Below are 16,894 nucleotides of genomic sequence, written 5' to 3' on the forward strand. Positions count from 1 at the left end.
CACAAATTAAAAAAAAATGAAATAGCAGCTTATTCAGGACAGTCGGCTGAACTCAGCACAGATGAAAACACAACATGTATCATGAAAAACAACGGATGCACCAAGGGTATATTTCTGATCAGCCCTGAGCACCCAGCACATTTTCATGAGTGCTTTTAAAAATCACATTGAGTGCTCAGGTAACCTGGGGATAACCAAACACAAGCTTACAAAATTCCTTAGGTGCCCATTTGAATGTCTAGAGGGGGGCCCAAATGCTTATTCCCATGCTTTTGAAAATGTTAGTCATGTGTAGAAACCATCCTTTAGCTGCATCACATTCCTCTCCTGCTCATTCATGTACAAGAAAAACTGTTTTTATAGCGCTTTTTTTAAAACAAGGGACCAGTTCTACACTGCCTTCCTCCATCTATTTCTGAGGATTTTCTGACAATTCATGCATTAGACAGTTCATTGTACTGTCTCAATTAGCCCTCAGTACCAAAGGGCATTGGACGGAGAACAAAAGAAAAGAAAAAAAGAAAGAAGAAAAGAAAGCAAGCAGAGGTACTTTTTCAAGCTCCACTCACAAAATACACTCCACCCATGAGACAACACTCACAGTAGATTGAAGATATGGTCATCATGCACCACATATATTCCTGCTTTGAATATTCTCCTTGTTCTCCAAGTGCCCCACAAAGAACACTCTCATCCTCCCTGAGAACAGGGAAGCCCTTGGATAATTATCCGATATAGATACATTTGCAGGAAATCAAGACCTCCTCAGACCTTATATGCTGAACTCAAGGATGCTGTAGTTTTGTACAAAGTTTTCATAAAAGCAGCCTGCCCTCCCCTTCTTCACTATATCCCAAATTCTACTCTCACCTGCCTGTGTCACTGCTGCTTAAATTGAGAGACCTCCTCATATGCAAATAAGGACATAATTTGGCCCTCAATTATCTTCTTGCATTACTGTGTTCAGAGAAGTGGTTTTAAAATCATAACAGTGGCAAGAACTAAAGGTAAAAAGAGAAAATGTTCAGTATTGACTTACTTACCAATTGATTTAACACACATCAGATACAATGCTTCTGGAGTGTAGGACAGCTCACAGACATTCACATCACATACAGAATGGCTTGATTCACAGCCCTTATCATCATTTCCTATCACAAGAATGTAACACTAAGTCAAAAACTCAAGGCTCAGCAATTGACCATGCCTTAGTCAACATGCTGCTAAGAGATGTTCAGAAAGTAAGGTTTCTGCAGTGCTTTGCATTAGGATGGCTATTTTCAAAGGCAAGGGGAGCAAAGCCATTTCAATTATATTTTAAAACGTGTAAAGACTTAGAGGGAAAAATGGGCCAGTTCATGGCACTGGAAGAAAGTTTCCCATCCTGCACAATGGTCATCAGTGCTACCATAGCAAAATGACTGTACATGCATTGATTGGAAGATAAGATGCAGACAGATATTGTGAGCATGACAGGTGTTTTTGCTCTTTGGAAAGGGCAGTCTAGCACATGGAGAAGATGTATAGTAATATTGGCTACAAATGGCTTGTTGAGTATCTTATTTACTTGAAACAAAGATTACATGTTTATTGGTACCTTCCTACCTCTTTGCAGGACTCCTCAGGTTCTGTCTACTTTGTTTGCTAGGGCATTCAGAAGATTCAGCTGTTTCCCAGCTTCTTCTTCTTCCACTGGGCCCACTACTCTTCCCTTCCCCGACCTCACTCTTAAAGGAGTAGAGACTCAGAGGCTGCTCTGTTCATTATTTCCCCTCACCCACCTGTGGAAAACAAGCAGGCTCCAAGGACTGTTCTACTCCCTCAAATCCCTCTTCTTCCATCTGTTACCCTTCCCCAAGTTTCTCTTGTACATTATGACAAAAACCATGAAAAGAAGAAACAAGGTCACTTCTTTGCTCTTAATTATTTTCAGTGTTTGTTAAGAGGAAGTAAACATGACTTTAGGAAGAATAAGCAATTAATTACTGAGTAATTAACTACCTTTACTTACATTTATTATTTTATGTAAAAGGAACATTTATACCTCAGAGTAAAGAAATAATTTTTCTTGTGAAATAACAGCACATTCCTTGCTTTAAAATGTCTTTGACTGACATTTTAAATGCACTGCTCTTAATGTTAAAGATCACTCCAAATAAAATATCCATTAGTGTGAAACCATTTCTGTACCTACTAACAGAGGCCCTAGTCCAGCAGGGTACTCAAGCAGAGAGCTTAGTTTAAACATATGTAAATCCTCTGATTTCAAAGAACTACTCACATGCTTAAAGTTGGGCACCTGCTTAAGTAACTTGTTGAATCAGGGCTTTCTACTGTATGCTGGACATTGGCAATGAGTTCTATCCTGTTTTCTTTCTTTGAAGAGTCATCTTGAAGAGAAGGCGATAAGAAATCTTTCAGTGCTACCACAACTTTTTATTGTGCTGAAGAGGTCATTGAACATCCTTGAAACGTCAGGCAAAAATATTTTCCTTTTGATAGTGGTAGAGTTACCCCATTGTCTGGTTTAACTACCTTAAAAATGGATAATTTCTCCAACTGAATAAATTTTATTTGTTCTGCTTTGGCAGACTCTGTGTGGGAAGGAGATAAAGAGATTTTGATCTAAAGGATTTGTCTCTGTAGCTCCTGTGCAAGAAAAACCAACTGCAAAAGAACATTCAAGAGGTTACTCCAGGAAATTTTCTGGGTGACTCTGAGATGATCAGATTAGTTCTCTTACCACACAAAAGAATAATTATTAATTTATGTAATGGATATGGTTTAAGCTGATGGAGTCAGCCAACATGGTCTTGAATAGCTGAAACTCTCTTTCCCCAATCCCAATTTATTTATTCTTAAAACAAGTTTTACAAAAACAAGAACTTAGATTAGTTTAAAAAAAAAACCAAAACAAAAAAAATCCTGCAGAGCCAAGAGGTGTTGCTCTAACCAAGCAAAGCCTGTGCTTGATTAACTGCCATGAAAATCTGTCTCCTTGGTGCTCCTTAGCACTCAGTCCTTCACTGCGATGAAAGCAGCTGTAAAAGTTGCACAGAGCCAAAGACCTTGTATTGAGAGTTCAGTGTTTGCTCTTTCTTTTTAGAAAGGCTTTCACTTAGCTAAGTGAAATGCATACATTACTCAACAATAGTATTTTTAGTTATTTACAGTAGCACTATGTGGTAAGGGCTTTCCAAATATTGAGGAAGGAGGGTCCCTGCTGTGAGGAGCTCACTAAGGACAGATGGAGAAGCAGACAACCTGAATGTCTATGTACTCATTGATCTGAATACTGTGGAGTGAGAGTGGTGAGGAATTTAGCAAGACACAAAGAATGGCTAGATTAGGATTGATGGGTAATGCAGACGCATGCAATATTGTATTGATCTGGGTGACCAACTCTAGGCACCCAAGTTTGAAAAGATTGGTCTTAGCATCTCATTTCCCAGTGTCAGGAGCCATTACTTATTACCTTAAAACCCCCAAACTCCTCCATCTGTGCGTGCTCAGGCTGCAGGAGAGTTCAGCATGCATTAACTCTGGTTGTAGGGTAGGGTTGCTTCATCCTATTATATGGACCTGAATTACTCTGATTGTTTTTAAAAGGTGTGCTGTATGAGGAATAATCAGTATGAATGTCGTGGATACAGTGAATTAGATTTATCACATTAAATTTGATTTTGACTTTATCTTTTCAGTTACATAACTTAGTAAAATGTTGTCCCAGATATCCAAATGTGGCTGGAGACTAAGTGAATTTGGATGAAAGAGAATTGTAATGGAATTAATTGACATCAGAGGGCATAATCCTGTGTTGGATGCCATTTCAGATAACGGAGTAGAGTAATCAAGGTAAGAATAGATCATACAATGGTTCCATGTGCATAACTCCAATGGAAATGAATAGGAATTTAAGGTACAGAAGGACTGTAAGAATGACACCTTTGAATGTAATTGCTTTAAATAATGTTGTTAGGCTGTCTATGCATGACTAGCTTTTTCCACATTTCTTTTTGGGCTTTTGTGATGATCACCATAGCTATGAAAGTTTGTTATCCTATAGTTTACCTTATCAAAATAATGTTTTCTATTGTATATTTGTTGTAAACAGAAGAATGTTTTCCTTCTAATAGATGGTACTCTTTTCCCTTTACAGTTGCAAAGAATAGGAAACATACTGTGGAAATGAAGCAAGCATTGTTTCAGATACAAAGCATTTAAGAATACTTTGAAGATAGGACCCTTTAAGTTTTAAACTTTTTAAACTTACCTCAGCTCCCTAATTGTTATATCGCCCTTGGACTGAACTACAGGAATAATATAGATCAAGACATTTTCAAAAGTTCTATCTGTAATCCTAATGAAATAATAAAACAATATACAATTGAACAGGGGAAAGCAATACATTTGTACATCCACTGAACTCAAATGGAAAAAAAATCCAGTTGAATTAAGAATAGGATAGTCTTTGTTTATTTAACTCTCAAGAGGAAACTGCTGATGCCATATAATTGGACAATTTATTTTCTGCTCATGACATCAGCTTTGGGAATAAGAGCAGAGGTTAAAAATTAAGAATCATTCTGGACAGCAGTCAAAACAGCACTTTTTATTGACTGAAATACACTATACAGAAACCACAGTAAAGAAAAAGAGCTAATGTAACTGCGCTACATTACTAATTTGGACCATCTTTTCCACATGCCAAGCGTTTGTGTTGTATTCTTCTTTGGACAGTGGAAATAGGTGGTGTGAAGTGTAGGATTGTATCTAGTAAATTAGAAAACTACAATGGCTGTTGTAGGAATCCAGTCTGTTCTGTGACTTCCTAATAACTCTGTAAATCAGGTTGTCAGATGCCCATAGGTGAGGGGGCTATTTGTAATTTCTATAATTCTATAAACTGAAGGTCATATCAGTACTTCCATTAGAAACACCATTTCTTCACTTGTTTACAGTTCAGTCATTCCTGCAAAATAAGTCTGACAAAGTCTCATCCTATTAGATTTTTTTAAAGGTAACTATTGATTTTAAAATTAAATCCCACCAATATAAAACAAATACTTTTTTAACTGAGGTCCAAATCCTGCAAACATTTACCCACCTGTTGAATGTTATGCACGTGAATAATCTCTGACTCCAATGGCACACTATTCATGGACATAAAGTTAGGCACATAGTAAGTGTTTGCAGGTCTGGGGCCTTTGGAAAGAATCTGGAAATCAGATCAGTAGCACAGACCCAGAGCCCCATTGATTTCCATTGATGCAGCTATTAGTTTGTTTAGTCAGTTCTCCTGTAACTCATCTTATTCCTTTTTATTAAGCGATAAGGAGATTTACAAACAAAATTAATACACAAATTATGTGAAGACAGCAGCTTGCTAACCCACTACACAGAGACATGTCCACTCTCAGTTTCCCCTTGTTCTTGTGGTGTCTCATGACTTTTTGTGCTTTGGCCCTCCAGCCACACCATAACATCCTCTCCTTCCATAGTAACATGGAAACACAACACAAAGCAAAATATGTCCAACACCTCCCTGGGCCACATCCTTCACCTTGCAAATCCAAGATCAACAAATTGTATTACAGGTTAAATAGTTTCTTAATCTCTTCAAATTCCTTTACCTCTGGGTCACAGAGGTGTTCTCACCATCCTCTACGTAGTATCACGAGGGCTTATACCCTCCCTCTTCTACAGGTCCTGCTATTTTAAATCACAGCAAGAGCCACTGCTTAGAATTATTCTCTCTATTCAGGCTATCTTGCCAGCAGTTTTCCAAACAACTACTCTTCACCAGGTGTCTTCATTGGGCCTCTGTGGAAAGCCCTATACCAAGGTCTTGCTAGAACCCGATATGTCTCTTAAGAGAAGTCTGCTTCTTTTGCATCAGAACTGCTTTCAGCATGTGGTCCCACAACCCTTTTTAGTCATGTGTTCACTCTATGGATTACAATACTAGAATTCTTGGCCTTTAAGGGGTTTGGCCATGGTTGGCTCAAAAGACTACCCTGTTACATTATACAAGCTGACAAAGGTGAAACAAACTGTGAAACTGCACAACTACGCACCTGACAGAGATGCAGAGATAAATCCTCCAAAAAATGGCACTTATTGGTGGATGAGTCAGTTGGTTTCTCTATTTGGATGCTTGAGATCATAGCATTGGGGCAAACAGCAATGACAAGAGGGGGATGAACTGAACAGGAGGTCTGCCCCTTTTCTCAATCACAGATGATTTTCCTCAGGTTCATTGGGTTCCGTGTATTTGGATGCCTGCCTTTTTCAACATAATCTCTATCCTTGTTAAGTCCCATGGTGATTCCCCTCCATTATCTTGTGGTGACCCCTTTGCTGAGCGAACAACCAGAATCATAAAAAGTTCAGGGCAATGGCCAGAAAGGGGACACTGATAAATGGTTGAGGGACTGAGCACGAGACTTTCTGGGCCTCGGTATAGATGGGATGCCCTTTCATAGGTAACTCAGGATCTATTTAGAGCTCAGAACACTAGTAGATTTATGCCAATGGAACTCCTCCTATTTGTTGTTATGGCATATGCTAACCTCATTACTCCCCACAGAGGAAGGTCTGCAACTCAAAATCAAATTTCTGACATCTATGCAGGTTTCCTACATTGGGAAGAATTTGGAAAACAAGTGACAAATTAGAGCACCTATTGCACATATTGGTGTAAGTGGGCTACGTGGCCCAAAATTAAACGTCCATCCCCTCAAATGAGAGGGAGGAGCAACTGAGCCCAATAGGCAAATGATCGTGGGGGAAGAGCAAAAATGAGAGAAATCAGGAGAGGAGTGAAGGTCACAGGGCCAAGATGAGGGATCCTGGGTTGTGGTGGAGGGATGGCACAGAGGCCGCATTAGAGTATCATGGACTTAACAAATATATCTTTTAGTGCTGACAGTGTTGAGAGTTGCCAGAGGAAGCCATTTACAGTGTACAACAAATTATATTGGTCCTACAGAACCAATAAACTCACAAATCATGCTACATATTCTTGAGCATCATGTACTAGCAACACCTTATCTATTAACTAGTTATTTGCAAATACACAGATATAGAACAGTGAGGTAGCACCAGCTTTCTCAGACTCTATGTACCTTGGTTATTTTCCTCTTTCCTCTTATATTGCATCTATGTACAAGTACATAACTATTTATGCATCTACCCCATTGATACCTTTCAAATAAAAATACATACTAGCAGCCAAGTTCTCGTGAGTATCTCTATAATTTTATGTTTTAACAAATCCTTGTGTGATGGAGGAAAGTATGGTAAGGAAATGGAGTTAATTCTCAAGCTTGCAAAAGGTTACTAGTTGCAGGCCCATCATCGCGCTTAAGCCAATGTTCACTGTAGTTTGACAAATTTAATCTGATTCTCTCTCACCATCTAGTGTGGTTTGTAAGCTGCTGATGATAATGGAGGTTAACTGTGTTTTATGGCCTGTGATGAAAATAGCCCAACTCTGTCTGACAGACCTCTGGTTTCCATGCCTTATTAGCCCCTTTGAGGCTCCCCTTTTGAAAGGGCAAGGAACTGTGCCATCTTACAACAAGTCTACTGCTCTGGAAAAAAGTGCATACTTATATATCCTTAGGGAACTATCCAGCTGTGTTGATCCTGCAAGATTTCCTCCAAGATATGAGTTTTAATGGGAAGCAGTTTACATTTAAATATATTGAATTCCTTCTTGAACCTTGAAGGGTGCATAAGATTATGCTAATGAGACTTGCCAAGATAATGTATTAGAAATACCTCAAGCCAACATAATTCAGCCTCTACAGATTGAAAAAAAAAGTGCATCTCATATTTCCCTAAGTCATTAGAAAGATTGCCAGATCCTAAAGGTTTGATATAAACAAAATGATAAATATCTTCCAGTTCAATAAATCTTGATATACTTTTTAACAGAATGAAATACATACTGCGTTTTTTCATTGAGATAATTAACCTTATGTTTGCTGTGTAAATGGAAAATCATTCCCGCACTGTTTGAAAGAATAATCAACACAAAAGGTTAGAGTATTATTGCACACAAAAGGTATTTTCTTCCAAACTTAGAGATGATAGTTTTCTGCTACTGCCCCATCTATTTAGACTCATCTTAAATTCTCTTCTATCTAAAGAGAGATCCATTTTTTTTTGTTGACCATTGACATCACTATCTATCCAGATGGCTGACACGCTTTGTCATCTACATTTTAGAAGCTAGGCAAATGTAAATGAAAGTAAAATCCAAACCATTCTTGAACCCCTGCTGAGCAATAATATTAGAGCCTTGGGCTTTATAGATTTGAGAGGTCTAGAGAAATCCCCTTATTAAATTGTTTAATCCTGAAAAATACTTTAAGATGTAGCTTGTCCCCACTAGGGTAAAGTTGGAAGATACATATTTAAAGCTTAGTAGAGAATAAGGAAAGAGGACTCGTGAAAGTTGAAGACTTCAGTGAATGCAATATTTCCCCTTAAGAAAGGAAGTGTAAAAATAAGGCCAGATTCTGCAAACATTTACGTAGGTGCTTAACTTTATTAACATGTATGAAGTTAATGGAATCAGCGAGACTATTAATGTGGGTAAACTTAAGCATGTATTTGTTTTCTGGATTGGGGCCTAAATGTACTAGTTCATTAGAATATAATCAACTATAAAATAATAGTTAAGAGACACATGAGGGTGAAATTTATCCTATTGCACTGATTTATAAATGCATTCTTCAATATTGTATTAATTCAACAGTTCAGTAGTAGATGATGTAGATGTGTTGGAGGATTTTTGGTGGTTTTCTTCTGTTTTGTGTATTTTGTTTCTGTGGGTTTTCTTAGATGGAAATGACAGCCCTTATTGGAAAGTTCTACAAAAACTAATATGGGTTAAATAATGTTAAACAGAAATTCAGTAGCTTTCTGTGGATATAATTCTAAAACTGTATAAAATGTGGTAGACACTGATATTCTTTTTTATATATTGTGAATCATCTTATATAATTCTACAGCAAGGAATATGATTTTCTATTTAATTTGATGACATGCTCAATACTACATGACCTTTCTCGCCAATCACATCACTCTGCCACAGCTCAAATTTTGAACAGTCACAGTTACTGCTCAGTGTAAAACAATTTTGTAAAAGATATTCATTTATTACATTTGAATAATTAATAATATCAGGAAACCCAAATCTGCTTGTAGATATTCCACATGCACAGAAAGAGCCTACATTTGACAAATTATGTTTTGTGTATTATCTCTAACCTCTAATGACACACCTTTTATTCTATCTAGAATTTAGTCTTCTTACTTCCATTTGGCCCAGTATACAGTACAATATTTTGCTAAGCAGGAGAACCAAATTTCAGAACCTTACCTTGGAAAGGTCTCCATTAATCATTTCTCCCCTAAGTGCATCACACCAATGATACTTTCAACACCTGGGAAAAACAAAGCATGTGAATGCCATTCACATATCCTCTTGGTTTACCCACCTACACTCACATGAGTGACAGCAAAAGTTCTGGTTGCTACTTTGAGGGAATTTATAACTGGATTATATATGAACTGAAATGAAAAGTTAGTGAAAGCCTTCACGACATCCTCTCATGTTGGCCAGCTTCTTCTTAAGCCACTCTATTTGTTGAGATGTAGACACACAGAGCATATGCATTGTCAGGGCCAACAAAGAGACAATCACCCATGCTTTGATCAAAGGGACTTCCCCAGAATATTTTTTTCTAAATAAACTTCTTTTAAACCAAAATAATAATAATAAAAACACCTTTCCATCAGTGAGATTTCAAACAAACAAACACTCTAGACAGTCATACAATTCCTGCAAAAAAAAAAAAGAACCAGTGAGCACTGTGACCTTAACTTTTAAGTCCACCCTTGCACACAATTAATTTGCAGCCTGAGAGAGCTCTCTTTGCAGAAAACTTCTTTTAATGGAAGGAGAATGATCTGCCTTAAAAAAAAACACTGCAAATATACAAATACAGAGAATATATAATTGAATAATGTCAGGAAGTCTCACTAAACGAACTTCAGAGGGGAAATAAATCCCCATCCAGAAGGCTTACAATAACTTAGGTATTTCAGAAACAATCTATATTTTCTTAGTATTTTAAAGGCATATACCATTATAGTGAATGGGGATCCTCTGCCAAACAGCAATTTTAAAAAATGCCATTACCGTAGCTGGATTCTATGTTAATTATATGTTAACAATGTAACAGTTAAAACTTAATTATTGGAGTCACTGCCAGACAAGTGAAAACAGCATTTAAAGTGGGAACTGGTATTGAGACTGAGCTTATAAATATTCCATGTAATCGGTACAAGTCATCTTTTGTGACCATTAACCTCAGATTTTCAAATTAGTTCCAGATGGGTGCGGACATACAATTATATGGAGAAAATGCTAATGGAAAATGTCTAAATATAATTTAAAGTGGAGCTTTTACAAACTCAACAATGTACAGACTTCCATGATTTACTCATATTTTTTATCCACCCGCCATTCAGTGTGTTTGATTATTCAACAAGGGGAATCTTCAGAAATAAATCATATTCACTCACCTATTGTTGATGCATTCCTTTCATATACTATACCGTTATCGTGTCAAAAATCCTTGCAAACTCTTAGGACCTAATTAGAGATAACATCCAGCACTTAACCATTGTTTCTTTATTAAAATGTCTTCTTTTCCATTTTTTCCAGGTCATTGCTCCAGAGAACTGTGAGGCAGAATATTTTTAGCATTCAGATCTCAGAGATATATCATTTAATCATCTAAACAGAAGTTTTCCCTTAAAAAAGGGGTGCCCACTCTCCTACACCTGAAATAATATAAGCATGGACTCTTATACCCTAAGTAGGAATCAAACAGCAAACTCTGCACTGTATCAAAAAATGACCTCCTTTCATTTTACTACGTTATGTACATAACATATTGCAAAACTGTAAGAGACTAGTAATCTTGTTTGGTTTGTGGGGAAATCAAATGGTCATGTACATCACACTGTTTTCAGAGTGTCAGTTCAAAAATAGGTCAGGTGGTACCAAAGCATGGTACATAACAGCCACGTGACATTGCAAAACAATTTTTAATAAACATTATAGAACCAGTATTTGAAAGAGAGAAAGAGAGAAATTAAGAGTTGTAAAATGTTAGAGTGCAAACTGTTTATGATCAGTCCTATTAATCCATTTTTACTGGGACATTGTAAGTTTAGTGCATTTTAAACAAACATGTCACCAGCAACACATTAGAATATTTAAGCTGAAAGAATTTTTAAAATTCAGCTGCCTTTTGACTCTTTATACCCTGAAATATAATATTCATGCTGTCATAAACTTTAGTCCAGCTATTTAGTTTATTATGTCTTTAGTAAAATTAAGCAGTAATAGTGGTGGTGGGATCTAATATTAATCTGGGAGCAACCACTTTGGTATAGCAGTTCTTAAGTGCTGTCCTCTGCAACCTGGCTTGATTTTTATTTATTTGTTTTTTATTTATTTTGCTAGGTCTGTGACCCCTTGTGATGCCCCCACTTTGAGTATGCTCTCTTTCAAGCTTGGACATAAAGATCATTTAAGCCAGTTCCACAATTAGGTTATCCAAGGTGCAACGTTTAGACAGCAAAATTCTTAAAAACAACTTTTGGTTGGATTGTCTTTTAATGCAAGGGCACGTGTCAAAGGTCTGAAGGTTTGTAAAAGTTTGTTTTTACAGAAATGTACACTTGAGGCCAAATTCAGTGGCCAATGTCCCTTTAAAATCAAAGACAAGTTGAATAAGGTAAATTGTCCTTACCTATAGTATAAAAAAATGAATAAGCCCAAGAACTGTTACAATAATGTTGCAATTCATACACATATGTCACTTGGGATCAAACATGCTTCTATACAATCTAAACAATAGATGATGATAGGGTCATGTTGCACTAAAGAATATGTCAATCAATGTACCCATGCTATGGACTTTAGTCTAGCTATGGGCTTGATCTTGAGAGGTGCTCAGCCCTCAACTGACCAGCACTTTAGACCAGAGGTGCTCAAGCTGGGGGTTGTGACCCCTCAGGGGTCACAAGGTTATAACATGGGGGAGGTTGCGAGTTGTCAGCCTTCACCCCAAATCCCACTTCTCCTTCAGCCCAGCATTTAGAATAGTGTTAAATGTAAAAACAAAGAAAGTTTTTAATTTATAAGCAGTGTGTATGTGTGTGTGTCACACTCAGAGGCTTGCTGTGTGAAACGGGTCACCAGTATAAGAGTTTGAGAACCACTGTGTTAGATCTTATAGCCCTGATTGAGCAAAGCCTTAAATTAAAGCACTCAAATCTTTCATATTAGTCCTGATCCAAAACCCACTGAAGTCAATGGGCTTTTCTGGTTTACTACATTAATCATTTTAGGGATTATTTTGTAAAATGAGATATCATAATGAAGTTTTATATCCTTAGCAATCAAGATTGCCCTGTATTGACACAGGAGAATTCTACTCCCATGCACAGCATTGTGGGAAGCAAACGAATAGTAACTGCATGCAAATCAAGCCATAGGGACAGCACAGACGGGAAAGGGGGACATGTGGTTTACTTCCCACACAGCATAGCTACTAGCAATTCCACACTAGCTTTTTGCCTTCCACAGTGTGTGCAGAAAAACAGAAATAGCCAGCCAGAACGGAGAGTCAGGAAGCAGGCACTATATGTGACATGATCCTATATCCCCAAGTCATGTGGCTGGCTAATTGCTTTCTATGGTAGATTAACATGATAGAGTTAGCATTACCGTGTACTCCCTACTCTGTCAAACCCATCAAAGGCTTGCCCCAGACACAACAGGAAGACAAGTCACCAGGAATATGGTTTAACTAGGCCTCAGCTTTATTACTCACATATTTGGGAGCTATCCGGCAATAACTCACCCAGAGCAGTTCATCTTTCCTTTGTAATATTTACTACCTGGAGCAAAACTGCTGTCAGCCCCCTAACCCTGGTAACCTGGTCTCAGAACCAATCCTGGGACCCCACCACCCTCCCTCATTTGACAATTAAGGGGGTAGGGAGAGGGGGTTGTTTCCTCACTGTACCAGCCATTAGGAGTCCAAACCCATTCTATTAAATGAGTACCTGCACTAGGCATCTGCCACTAGGAGGCACCAGCAATTTACTTGGTTGACTTCCCCAGCCCACTACTGGTTGACTTCCCCACCCCACTACTGGATTCTCAGATTATTATTCATCCCTTCCTAATAGTGTTCACAGTCAGATCCACTCGGTAGTTGGAGAGGTCTTATGCCTCTTCCTGGAATAACTCTAGCAGTGGATACGCAATTTCACGATAAGCAACCATCAGCCTTTTCCACTCACATAGTTTAGCCACTGCTGATTTACCCCTCTCACATGGCCTTGTCTATTCACAAAGGCTTTGAGGCTTCCTTGCCAGACCCTCTGTGTATGCAGCTTCTCAAACCAGGTTATAATTTCCCCTGGGGAAAGAACGTGACTCCAGCCACACCACCTCTTGTGATCCATTCACTTGAGCCTGAAGAAAGAGATAAACAGGAAGAATTTAGCATAAAGCCACTGAACTATCCTCCCCAACAAGGGCCTCTTTTATTCATTAGGGTGGCACCATTGATGGGAATAACCCATTGAACTCCTACACCAAACCGTGATGTGGAGGTAACCACTCCAATCTTGAACAAATAAAATCCCAGTTCACCAGGGGAACTTCAACAATGGGCACTCATTGAGATTGCCATGAACTGAAATTTCCTTTTTTGAGGTAACTCTCTTCCCTGTGGAGAAAAAAAAAAGAAAAGATCCTAGCATCAGCAACCTCCAAACTAGGCAAGTCGGTATTGCATGACTGGGTACATCTCAACCCCCCCACACTCTTGTAGTACTATGACTTAACTCACCATCCCACAACTCATTTGTTGACTGTCTGAGAGCCAGAGTGTTAGATCTCTCCCTTCACATTGCAGTTCCCTAACTCCAAAGCAAATCTTCTTTTGCTGCCCTTTATTACCCCTTATAGAGACCAATAGTCTAACTAAAAACCAATACCTAGTATCCACATGGAAGTATGCTGCTCAGTAAATAAGCCAGTGCAGGAGAGGGACAGTTTAGAGATGTACATTATTCGCTTGTATGTATCAGAGCCATTAGCTGAGAAGAGGGTCGGGGGGGGGGGACATTTAAATTTATTTTATCTGGATTGTTCAAATACAAATATTTCTTTCATTTTCATGAGATTTTACAGCCTTTTCCACGATAAAGCTAAATACATATAATTCTGATATTTCTTCCTATTGATTTTACTTTGTTAAGCTGTGACAAATAGGCCAGCCTACGACCTACTTCAAATGAGTGTACAAGTGCACTTGGTATACATTATGTTGACGAGCCTGTAATAGACTCATAGACTCATAGACTAATAGGTCAGAAGGGACCAATCTGATCATCTAGTCTGACCTCCTGCACAAGGCAGGCCACAGAACCCCACCCATCCAATTTTATAACAACCCCTATCCCAGGATCGAGTTATTGAAATCTTCAAAACTGGTTTGAAGACCTCAAGCTGCAGAGAAACCACCAGCAAGCGACCCGTGCCCCACGCTGCAGGGGAAGGCGAAAAACCTCCAGGGCCCCTGCCAATCCGCCCTGGAGGAAAATTCCTTCCCGACCCCAAATATGGCGATCAGCTAAACCCTGAGCATGTGGGCAAGACTCACCAGCCAGCACCCAAGAAGGAATTCTCTGCAGTAACTCAGTTCCCATGTCATCCAACATCTCCCCGCAGATCATTGAGCAGACCTATCTGGTGGTAATCCAAGATCAATTGCCCAAATTAACAATCCTATCATAACATCCCCTCCATATACTTATCAAGCTTTGTCTTAAAGCCAGGAAAGTCTTTTGCCCCGACTACTTCCCTCGGAAGGCTGTTCCAGAACTTCACTCCCCTAATGGTTAGAAACCTTCGTCTAATTTCAAGTCTAAACTTCCTAATATCCAGTTTATACCCATTCGTCCTCGTGCCTACATTAGTACTAAACTTAAATAATTCCTCTCCCTCCCTAACGTTAACCCCCCTGATATATTTATATAGAGCAAGCATATACCCCCACAGCCTTCTTTTGGCCAGGCTAAACAAGCCAAGCTCTTTGAGTCTCCTTTCATAAGGCAGTTTTTCCATTCCTCGGATCATCCTTGTAGCCCGTCTCTGAACCTGTTCCAGTTTGAATTCATCCTTCTTGAACATGGGACACCAGAACTGCACACAGTATTCCAGATGGGGTCTCACCAATGCCTTGTATAACGGTACTAACACCTCCTTATCCTTGCAGGAAATACCCCGCCTGATGCATCCCAAAATCGCATTTGCTTTTTTAACAGCCGTATCACATTGGTGACTCATAGTCATCCTGCTATCAACCAGCACCCCAAGGTCCTTCTCCTCCTCCGTCGCTTCCAACTGATGCGCCCCCAATGTATATCCAAAATTCTTATTATTAGTTCCTAAATGCATAACCTTGCACTTTTCACTATTGTATTTCATCAAAATGGGTCTTTCCTTTGATTACATTTTGTAGTAACTACAGTTTCTTTGATTTCCTGGCTCCCAGGCATTTTTGAAGGAATTTTTCCTATCTTCCAAAAATTCTACACATTCCATTTATTGGCTTCTCAAAACAACAAAGTTATTTGTACTGCCTTTGAGAGAAGTTAATTTTTTGGATGCTGTGGAAATTATACAAAAGTATAATAAGTGCTTTTAAAAATCTATCCTCTTAAATGTGTCACACTCCAGACAGGAACATTAAGTCTCCTCATATAGGTTTGCATTCATTGAATGCAGTTATAGTACCTATTTTCCAATTTTAAGGTCCACTGCATCCCACAAAATATGATTTGTGGGACTGCACCAAGCCAATCCATGTACATGTACAACTTTCCTCAATCCACTAAAGCTTTGATATATAGCCTAAATGAAATATTTCATTTGACTCTCTCAGGATTGCAATGCCCCAGAGTTAAACCTTAAAGAAGTCATGCAGCTAATTTTACTATAAACATTACTTTTTAAACCCTGTTTCTTACCGATATACATTAATTTGCACATTATTGGTTCTGATCAGTCTCACAGAAGTGAAAATTGAGATTTTCAGTTCACTCAAATCTTCAATAATTTCGAATGTCTTGTTTTTACATATGTCAAAGCCATAATATCAATGTACTAAATCAAAGCATCATTACGTGGCCCTTCTTCTCTTCCCTACCATTGGCTCAAACATATTATACAGAGACTTAGGAGACTTATTCAAAACAGATTATTAATTTTAAACCCCCTTTCAACACCCAGAAATGTTGCACTAGCCTATAAGAATCCAGATAACTGGAAATGAAGAAAATAGACAAACCCTGTTATCACTTCATTCTGATCAGTCAGATCACACTTTTGATGAATTAATCAAAGTGATTATTTTGTACTCTACATAAAAAATTGATTTTATATTCTAGACTGAATGATCAGTATGGCCTTCTAGTTTAATATCACAATTACTTTAATTCAGATGGAACATTCTTCCTCTTAACAGACTGTCCGTATTTCCTCATCCCAATTTCTTTATAATTATTCAAATGTCAATCCCCCTAATTTATTAATTAAACATTAGAATAACACAGACGAGAACTTCTTTTACCCCCTTTGCTAACAAATACATCACATTACAGTTGCCTGAAAAATGTAAAGTTAGTCCTCGGTGTTACAATAGTTCCATTCTGTTTTTTAAAAAATTCCAATTATTTTCTTTTCTTATTTGGCTCTTTTGTAGCTTAACAATTCATCATCTTT

This window comes from Gopherus evgoodei, chromosome 9 (genome assembly GCF_007399415.2).
Source record: "Gopherus evgoodei ecotype Sinaloan lineage chromosome 9, rGopEvg1_v1.p, whole genome shotgun sequence".
Classification (NCBI taxonomy): Eukaryota; Metazoa; Chordata; order Testudines; family Testudinidae; genus Gopherus; species Gopherus evgoodei.